The sequence below is a fragment of the Zeugodacus cucurbitae genome, chromosome X (genome assembly GCF_028554725.1).
Source record: "Zeugodacus cucurbitae isolate PBARC_wt_2022May chromosome X, idZeuCucr1.2, whole genome shotgun sequence".
Taxonomy (NCBI): Eukaryota; Metazoa; Arthropoda; class Insecta; order Diptera; family Tephritidae; genus Zeugodacus; species Zeugodacus cucurbitae.
In genome coordinates, this window is record NC_071672.1 from 2941357 (window position 1) to 2951560 (window position 10204).

The following is a 10204-nucleotide window of genomic DNA, read 5'->3' on the forward strand; positions in this document are numbered from 1 at the left end:
TCAACCAGCTGGGCAGAGGCACCTTCCCAATTAAGGGTCCGGACATTCCAGGTGCATGCCCTTATATCATTATCCTTAAACGTGTCTCATCCGAGGCTTTCGTAGATTTTTCATTGGGGGGTGTTTTTATGTGGTGGGTCCGAAACCCTACGCACAACCGCATAAGCGGGCTTCGCCTTCTCACTTTAGCTCGCCTTCAAACGGATGTCTGTTGGCTACCCAGAGGATACTTGGTCTAAAACCGGAAGTCGTGAGCTGCTTGAACCATGTGGAGAAGAATCGTTTCTGGCCACTCCCAAGTGAGTGACAATCAAAAACTTTCCTCACTTGCGTGAACTTCTACACATGATCCCATCCTCCATAATGGAGCCTTGATAATGATGGAAGATTTGTGCTTTACGATTGCAAATAAGGCATTAGGGCAATTAGAATTGACTCCACCAAATCGTCCAATGCATGATTTATTTGAACGAGAATTGCAACGCGAACTGCAATTCGATCGTAATGAATTGCGTGCGTTCGTACAAACGTATACTCCACAATTAAATGATCAACAAAAATATGTATATGACACAGTGATGCAAACTGTCAATGACAACACTGGTGGATTATATTTTTTGGATGCACCTGGCGGCACTGGAAAAACATTTTTGATTTCATTAATACTGGCAACGATTCGGTCGGAACAAAAAATCGCATTGGCACTTGCTTCTTCCGGAATTGCAGCTACATTACTTGATGGCGGCCGCACAGCACATTCCGCCTTGAAATTGCCATTGAACATGCAAGCAATTGAAACACCAACATGCAATATTTCAAGGAGTTCTGGAAACAAACATCCATTATTTTATGGGACGAATGTCCAATGGCCCATAAAAAATCTTTGGAAGCCTTAAATCCAACATTACAAGATTTGAGACGGAGTTTACAGCTGTTTGGCGGTGCATTAATATTGTTATCTGGTGATTTTCGTCAAACGTTGCCTGTTATTCCGAGATCAACACCAGCTGATGAAATTAATGCACGTTTGAAATGTTCATTTTTGTGGGCACACGTACAAATGCTTTCGTTGACGACCAATGCGTGTGCGTTTTCAAAATGATTCTTCAGCACGTGAGTTTTCAAAGCAATTGCTGAAGATTGGCGATGGAAAAATGGCAAGTGATCAAAATTGCTTTATCACGTTACCGAATAATTTTCAATAATTGTATCATCAAAAGAAGAACTCATTGATCGCGTTTTTCCAAATATTGCTCAAAATTATAATAACCTTGATTGGTTACGAGAACGTGCAATTTTAGCACCAAAAATTGTCAATGTCAATGAAATCAATTTCCACATCCAGGAAAAATTACCAGGTAATTCGGAAACGTATAAATCCATTGACACTGCTATGGATGATGAAGACGTAGTCATTTATCCGGTTGTATTTTTAAATTCTTTGGAACCACCAGGCATGCCACCGCATATGTGAATTTGAAAGTTGGTTCATCGATTATACTTCTTCGAAATCTTAATGCACCGAAACTTTGTAATGGGACGAGACTTTCAGTGAAGAAATTGATGCCAAATTTAATTCAAGCAACAATTCTCACTGGCAAAGCAAAATTGTACTAATACCGCGCATCCCATTAATACCAACGGACAACGTCTTCAATTTCCTGTTCGGCTATCTTTTGCTATGACCGTCAACAAAGCCCAAGGGCAAACGCTCCAGGTGTGTGGAGTTAATTTAGAGGAAGCTTGCTTTTCTCACGGTCAACTGTACGTTGCATGTTCAAGAGTTGGAGCCACGAAAAATTTGTTTATTTATGCACCACAAAATAAAACAAAAAATGTTGTGTATACAATTGTATTTAATTGAATATTGCTTTTATTTTTCATTATTGTGTTAAGAAATCAAATCTTTTAAGCAATAAATTTTTTGCGTAGAGAAGTCCGCCGGGTAACGCTAGTTTATTATAAAATTTCGTTCAAATATGAGGTGTTCAAGAATATATTTTCTATATTTCTTTTTATGCTATTAATATTATGGATTGAAAAATACAATCCAGTAATATACCATGTGCTTAAATTCTATTAATTGCCTAAAAGAATAAGCAACTAATTTAACATAGTCTTACAACCCTCAACCATATGTAGTCCAAGCAGCACTTTAAAATTAATTAAAGTACATAACAGCATGGACTGCAATATGCGTTCAAAATGTCGATGTTCATGTGTCCTGCAGTTCACACGATGACGCACAGTTAGCTGCGTTCTTCATTGACCCATGAGCCGAGTGATCCACCGCTTAGAGTGATAATTAAAGGGTGATTTTTTAAGAGCTTGATAACTTTTTTTTAAAAAAAAACGCATAAAATTGGTTCATGACATTTACTTTTTGAAGATAATTTCATTTAAATGTTGACCGCGGCTGCGTCTTAGGTGGTCCATTCGGAAAGTCCAATTTTGGGCAACTTTTTCGAGCATTTCGGCCGGAATAGCCCGAATTTCTTCGGAAATGTTGTCTTCCAAAGCTGGAATAGTTGCTGGCTTATTTCTGTAGACTTTAGACTTGACGTAGCCCCACAAAAAATAGTCTAAAGGCGTTAAATCGCATGATCTTGGTGGCCAACTTACGGGTCCATTTCTTGAGATGAATTGTTCTCCGAAGTTTTCCCTCAAAATGGCCATAGAATCGCGAGCTGTGTGGCATGTAGCGCCATCTTGTTGAAACCACATGTCAACCAAGTTCAGTTCTTCCATTTTTGGCAACAAAAAGTTTGTTAGCATCGAACGATAGCGATCGCCATTCACCGTAACGTTGCGTCCAACAGCATCTTTGAAAAAATACGGTCCAATGATTCCACCAGCGTACAAACCACACCAAACAGTGCATTTTTCGGGATGCATGGGCAGTTCTTGAACGGCTTCTGGTTGCTCTTCACCCCAAATGCGGCAATTTTGCTTATTTACGTAGCCATTCAACCAGAAATGAGCCTCATCGCTGAACAAAATTTGTCGATAAAAAAGCGGATTTTCTGCCAACTTTTCTAGGGCCCATTCACTGAAAATTCGACGTTGTGGCAGATCGTTCGGCTTCAGTTCTTGCACGAGCTGTATTTTATACGGTTTTACACCAAGATCTTTGCGTAAAATCTTCCATGTGGTCGAATAACACAAACCCAATTGCTGCGAACGGCGACGAATCGACATTTCACGGTCTTCAGCCACACTCTCAGAAACAGACGCAATATTCTCTTCTGTACGCACTGTACGCATTCGTGTGGTTGGTTTAATGTCCAATAAAGTAAACTGAGTGCGAAACTTGGTCACAATCGCATTAATTGTTTGCTCACTTGGTCGATTATGTAGACCATAAATCGGACGTAAAGCGCGAAACACATTTCGAACCGAACACTGATTTTGGTAATAAAATTCAATGATTTGCAAGCGTTGCTCGTTAGTAAGTCTATTCATGATGAAATGTCAAAGCATACTGAGCATCTTTCTCTTTGACACCATGTCTGAAATCCCACGTGATCTGTCAAATACTAATGCATGAAAATCCTAACCTCAAAAAAATCACCCGTTATTTGTTTATTTTAATTTAACGTCAAGAGTTTTTAATTTATTGAAAGAATAAGAATTATATTACATTTCGTTTTCGTATGTTATATAAATTATTTTAAAACATCTTTCAATAAATTGTAATTTTCAACCCAAACATTTACAAGTTGCGCATGTCTTAGTCCAACAAAAACAGTAATTCCTTTTTTATTACATTTTAGTTAATTTCTATAAATTTTTAAGGAATTAAACACGTTAATGAGAACAAATTAACTTATCATTTATATTATTTTCATAAATAATAAGTACAACTATATATGTTTAAAGGTTTGTTGCGTTCAAATACAATGTATCCGATATAATTTTCATTATACTACAATACAAGGAGTAAAAAAAAAGAAAAAAAAGAAAAACATTTAAATAAATGAATGAAAAGAAAAAAAAAATATTTTTTTTTTTTTATTCTTTTTTTGTTTGTTTTTTTATAATTTTTACGGATAGGAACACAATAATGATCCTTCCGCAGGTTCACCTACGGAAACCTTGTTACGTCTTTTACTTCCTCTAAATAATCAAGTTCGGTCAACTTTTGCGAAACAACCGTGAAACACAAGGCGTCACAGTGATCACGTCCGGAGACCTCACTAAATAATTCAATCGGTAGTAGCGACGGGCGGTGTGTACAAAGGGCAGGGACGTAATCAATGCGAGTTAATGACTCACACTTACTGGGAATTCCAAGTTCATGTGAACAGTTTCAGTTCACAATCCCAAGCATGACAGTGGTTCAGCGGTTTACCCGGACCTCTCGGTCTAGAAAATACACGTTGATACTTTTATTGTAGCGCGCGTGCAGCCCAGGACATCTAAGGGCATCACAGACCTGTTATTGCTCAATCTCGTTACTGCTAGACGCAATTTGTCCATTTAAGAAGCTAGTGTCCTTATAATGGGACAAACCAACAGGTACGGCTCCACTTATATAAACACATTCAAACACTTGCACATTCAAGATGAACTCATGAACGAAGGCTATATAAGCTTCAACACCATAATCCTGAAAGCATCTATTTAATATATTTGAGTCTCGTTCGTTATCGGAATTAATCAGACAAATCACTCCACGAACTAAGAACGGCCATGCACCACCACCCATAGATTTGAGAAAGAGCTATCAATCTGTCTTACACGCTTATGTTCGGACCTGCTAAGTTTTCCCGTGTTGAGTCAAATTAAGCCGCAGGCTCCACTCCTGGTGGTGCCCTTCCGTCAATTCCTTTAAGTTTCAGCTTTGCAACCATACTTCCCCCGGAGCCCAAAAGCTTTGGTTTCCCGGGAAGCGACTGAGAGAGCCATAGTAGTAGCTACACCCAATTGCTAGCTGGCATCGTTTATGGTTAGAACTAGGGCGGTATCTGATCGCCTTCGAACCTCTAACTTTCGTTCTTGATTAATGAAAACATCTTTGGCAAATGCTTTCGCTTAAGTTAGTCTTACGACGGTCCAAGAATTTCACCTCTCGCGTCGTAATACTAATGCTCCCAAACTGCTTCTATTAATCATTACCTCTTGATCTAAAAACCAATGAAAGTAGAACAGAGGTCTTATTTCATTATTCCATGCACAAAATATTCAGGCATTTGGAGCCTGCTTTAAGCACTCTAATTTGTTCAAAGTAATTGTACCGGCCCACAACAACACTCGATGAAGAGCACTGAAGCAGGTTTAAATAGGAGGGATATATAAAAAATACATTGTATTAATTACATATAAGAACTCCACCGGTAATACGCTTGCATACATAAGGTAATGTACATACCACAATTATAGCTGTACTACCCGTATGATGCACATATTCAACTACGAACGTTTTAACCGCAACAACTTTAATATACGCTATTGGAGCTGGAATTACCGCGGCTGCTGGCACCAGACTTGCCCTCCAATAGGTCCTTGTTAAAGAATTTAAAGTGTACTCATTCCAATTACAGGGCCTCGGATATGAGTCCTGTATTGTTATTTTTCGTCACTACCTCCCCGAACTGGGAGTGGGTAATTTACGCGCCTGCTGCCTTCCTTAGATGTGGTAGCCGTTTCTCAGGCTCCCTTTCCGGAATCGAACCCTGATACCCCGTTACCCGTTGCAACCATGGTAGTCCTAGATACTACCATCAAAAGTTGATAGGGCAGACATTTGAAAGATCTGTCGTCGGTACGAGACCATACGATCTGCAAGTTATCTAGAGTTCAACCAATATAACGATCTTACGATCGCTTGGTTTTAGCCTAATAAAAGCACACGTTCCAAAAGGTCCGTGTTTATTTTGCATGTATTAGCTCTAGAATTACCACAGTTATCCAAGTAACTGTTAACGATCTATGGAACCATAACTGATATAATAAGCCTTTTGCGGTTTCACTTTTAATTTGTTCGTACTTAGACATGCATGGCTTAATCTTTGAGACAAGCATATAACTACTGGCAGGATCAACCAGAATAATATTTTTTATTCATTTATATAATATTTTTTATACTATATAAATTTTTATAATGATATTTTCAATATTTGAAAATTAAGACACGACATATACAAAATGCAAAGAAGAACGAAATCGCGACAATAAATAATTATGAAATTTCTTTTACTACGATTGATTAAAAAATTCACTTCATTTCATTTAATTTCATATTATTGTATTATTTATTGCGGTCTTATTCGGACTTTGAGATTGTATCTTATCGTGAGAAAGAATTTTCGTTCTCTATACATATATAATATAATTATTAATGTAAGGACGATGTTTCTTCTTGTATTTGTTAAACTTTCAAATAATATCATTTTTTATACATTTTACTTTATTTCAATGCATTTAGTGTATATATCTTTTTTTAAGAGTATATACGTTTTTCTTTTGATTTGAAATTAACAATTTCAAATTCAATTATTTTTCATTTTATTTCATATATGATATGAAAGTATTCGAGCGTAATAATATAAATATTTAACTTTATTGAATTTTATTCTTTACCCACATATATATTATGTGAATAGAAGAACAAACCCCAAAAAAAGTTAAATTAAAACGACGACGAAGTTATAAAAACGACTACATTATCTTAGGTATAGAAGAATAATCTCAATTAATAATATTTCATTATTAACAAAATTATTTCTATTTAAACCAACTGTAGCAAACCAGGAATAAATTTTTTTGCTCTCATTTATGTATTACACTTAAATACTTTTATATTTATATGAAAAAAATTTTCATATAAGTACTAAGTATGCAATTTCATACAAGTATTAAAATTTTCATACAAGTACTAATATCAAAGTTTCATACAACATATATGTTTTCTTCCTCACCAACCCCAAATCGTATGGAAAAAATCTTTTTAACCATATAAAAGTTTTTAATTCATATATACGCAAGTAATTTATATCATTTTCTACGAGCATTATGCTTATAAGAAATATTACATCAAAAATAGCTTAACATTTATTTTTTTTTAATTTTTTGTACTTATATGAAAATTATTTAGTTGTATGAATTCATAAACTTAGTATCTATACGAAAATTATGTAGTATTTATATGAAAATTAATTAGTATTTATATAAAAATTAATTAGTATTTATATGAAAATTAATTACTTGTATGAATTCATACAATTAGTATTTATATGAAAATTAATTACTTGTATGAATATGAAAATTATTTAGTTGTATGAATTCATAAACTTAGTATCTATATGAAAATTATTTAGTATTTATATGAAAATTATTTAGTATTTATATGAAAATTAATTAGTACTTATATGAAAATTATTTACTTGTATGAATTCATAAACTTTGTATCTATATGAAAATTTTTTACTTGTATGAATTCATAAACTTAGTACCTATATGAAAATTATTTAGTATTTACATGAAAATTATTTACTTGTATGAATTCGTACAATAAGTATTAATATGAAAATTATTTACTTGTATGAATTCATACAATTAGTATTTATATGAAAATAAATTAGTACTTATATGCAAATATATCACCATGTGGTTTCGGCTCTTTAATTAGAGGGACATCTAAAGCCAATATTAACGTGAGTACCTGCCGACGACGGCCTTACCTCACGGTGCTCAAAAGCACAGCGGATCAAATCAATGCGATGATCAGCGCCCCGAAAAATGCAATGCATTATTCAGTACCAAATGGCGTGTGGAATGGACACACTAACCACCTTGGTGAGGTTCGAGGCCTATCTAAAACCTCTGCCGTACTTTGGGTCCGGCACCCGGTTGCAATGCATCTCCACATTGAGTGACAAATATCACTCTCCCCGCATTCGGGTATTAAACCACAACCACCACGATACTCCCCGAGGGGCCAGTCCGCATGAGTAGGTTGGAGCGAACTCCAAGGGCTCCTACTCCCCGTGGTACCAGAATTAAGTCTCCGGTCAGACCTCGTAGTTGAAACTACTACCAGTTGAGCTACCATACTGCTCCGGACTGGTGACCATTTAAGTTGATGGTATAAAAATTATACCTCCTCCACCCGATTTTCAACTAATTGCCTACGCCGACTGAACAAAACACGTGCAAACCTATTATACGACCCTAAATGTTCGGCATTCCGACTATCCGAGAGCACACCACTAACATCTAGCTGTCCATCAGTCCAGCTAATCCCCATACCCCCAAGATCCCTAATGTCCGAGTACATCGGGCATTCCGCTATGATATGCATCCAGTCCTCAGAGTGTGCCCCACATATACACTCCGGACTTCCGGAAAGGTTCCTTTCATGCAAAAATGCATTCAAAGGTCCATGCCCGGTAAGCAAGAAACCCAGACTCATACAGAATCTGAAGTCTGGGTTTTCCTCTACAAACCTAACATCCCGAATGTACTCGTAGGTCACCCGACCGTTAGGGCTATTGTCCCAACGGTCTTGCCACCTACTCCTAACACTATCACCTTTTGCTCCTTAGATAGCCCTCCCTCGCAACATTCTCATCAGAAACCCAATTTGACAGCAATGAGACACTTAAGCCTCTTCTTAACCTAAATGCAACAGCACGCTGTATAACAATCAGGTCAAGAGGAGGCGCACCTAACAACACCTGCAACGCATCTGTAGAAATTGTGCGACATACAGGCAAACAGGCAAGCATCAAACAACGTTGTATGGAAAGAAGTTTTTGGCGACCCCTGACCTTTGATGCTAATTCCCACCATACAGCGGCTCCATATGTGGCACAGGCCACAAATAAGCCGCTATATATAGTGCGAACCGCACGACGTCCGAGACCCCAATCACTCCTTAACACGCGTTTGATCTTGCCGGCAATTCCTAACAATCGCTCCTCCACGTAAACCAAGTGAGGGTTGAAACACATCCTTTCGCCGATGGTCAATCCCAGATAGTTGACTTGCGTCACATACCTGATATTGACCCCATTCATTCGGACAATCGGTGGACGAGCCGATGACAGTATGCCTTTCAAGAGCATTGTCACCGTCTTGTCAACCGATACGTCAACCCCCACACCTATACCCCAATTGTGAACAATTTCTAACAATCGTTCACCCTTCCGCTCTAACTCCAACCGTGAACGACCTTCAACTAGGAGAAGAAGATCGTCTGCGTATGCGCAACAACTACAAAGTGTCAATTTCTAACAATCGTTCACCCTTCCGCTCTAACTCCAACCGTGAACGACCTTCAACTAGGAGAAGAAGATCGTCTGCGTATGCGCAACAACTACAAAGTGTCTCAAGTTGGCCAAGCAGAGAGTCCATCATTAGGTTCCATATATATGGACCACAGATGGATCCCTGTGGGCAGCCCCGTTCTACCCCAATGTCCACGCTACCATTCATTCCAACGATAGAGGCTTTTCTGTCCGAAAAGTAGCTTTGCCAGAGACTAATTTCCGGACAGCCAAGTTCCTCCAATCGTTGAATCACCGAGGAATATGCCGAGGACATATTTGTTGGTATTCTCCCTAACGGCCCTCTGGACATAAAACCAAGCATCCTCTACGCTGCGTCCTTTCCTGAAACTGTACTGCCTATCCGACCGCAGATCCCGCGTTAGCTCCTGAAGCCGTTCCACCATAACCCTCTCCAGTACTTTACCAAGCACTGGAAGAAGACTGATGCCCCGATAAGATCGTGGATCACTCCTAATCTTATCAGGTGACTTCAGGAGAAGAACAACCCTAGCACTTTTCCACTCACGTGGAAAATACCCCTAATAAAAGCACTTATCGTAAATGACCTCCAAGTTTTCCGGAATGAACTTCCACAAGCTTTTGCACAAGTCTCCGTTCAAACCATCAAGACCTGGGGACCGTTTAGACCTAACCAGGCTAAAGGCATATCCCAACTCCCCATCATCAAGTGGAGGAACAGGTACCTCTTGTGCAAGAGGTGCCAGCTCCTCAGCCCTAGGAAAGAACGCTCCTAACAGAACCCCTGCACACTCACTCCATGTTGATAACACAGTGTCATCAACACGAAGAGAAGTGATGTCCTCCCTCCTACGACCCCTACAAATCCTTAAGACCTGACCCCAGGGGTCATCCCTATGCTCATTGACGAACCCCTCCACTCCTCTTCTTTGATTTTTATAAGCATGGCCTTA

At 38.3% G+C, this 10204-nt stretch overlaps 1 non-coding gene and 1 pseudogene across 1 annotated transcript; both read right to left on the bottom strand.

The window, feature by feature from the left end:
• Positions 1–2122: 2122 nt before the first annotated feature.
• On the bottom strand, positions 2123–2301 carry LOC128923202 (5.8S ribosomal RNA; annotated as a pseudogene).
• A 1760-nt stretch (positions 2302–4061) lies between these two features.
• On the bottom strand, positions 4062–6051 carry LOC128923323 (small subunit ribosomal RNA). The gene has a single exon (XR_008472290.1). It is a non-coding gene; the product is annotated as a small subunit ribosomal RNA (ribosomal RNA).
• Positions 6052–10204: the final 4153 nt, after the last annotated feature.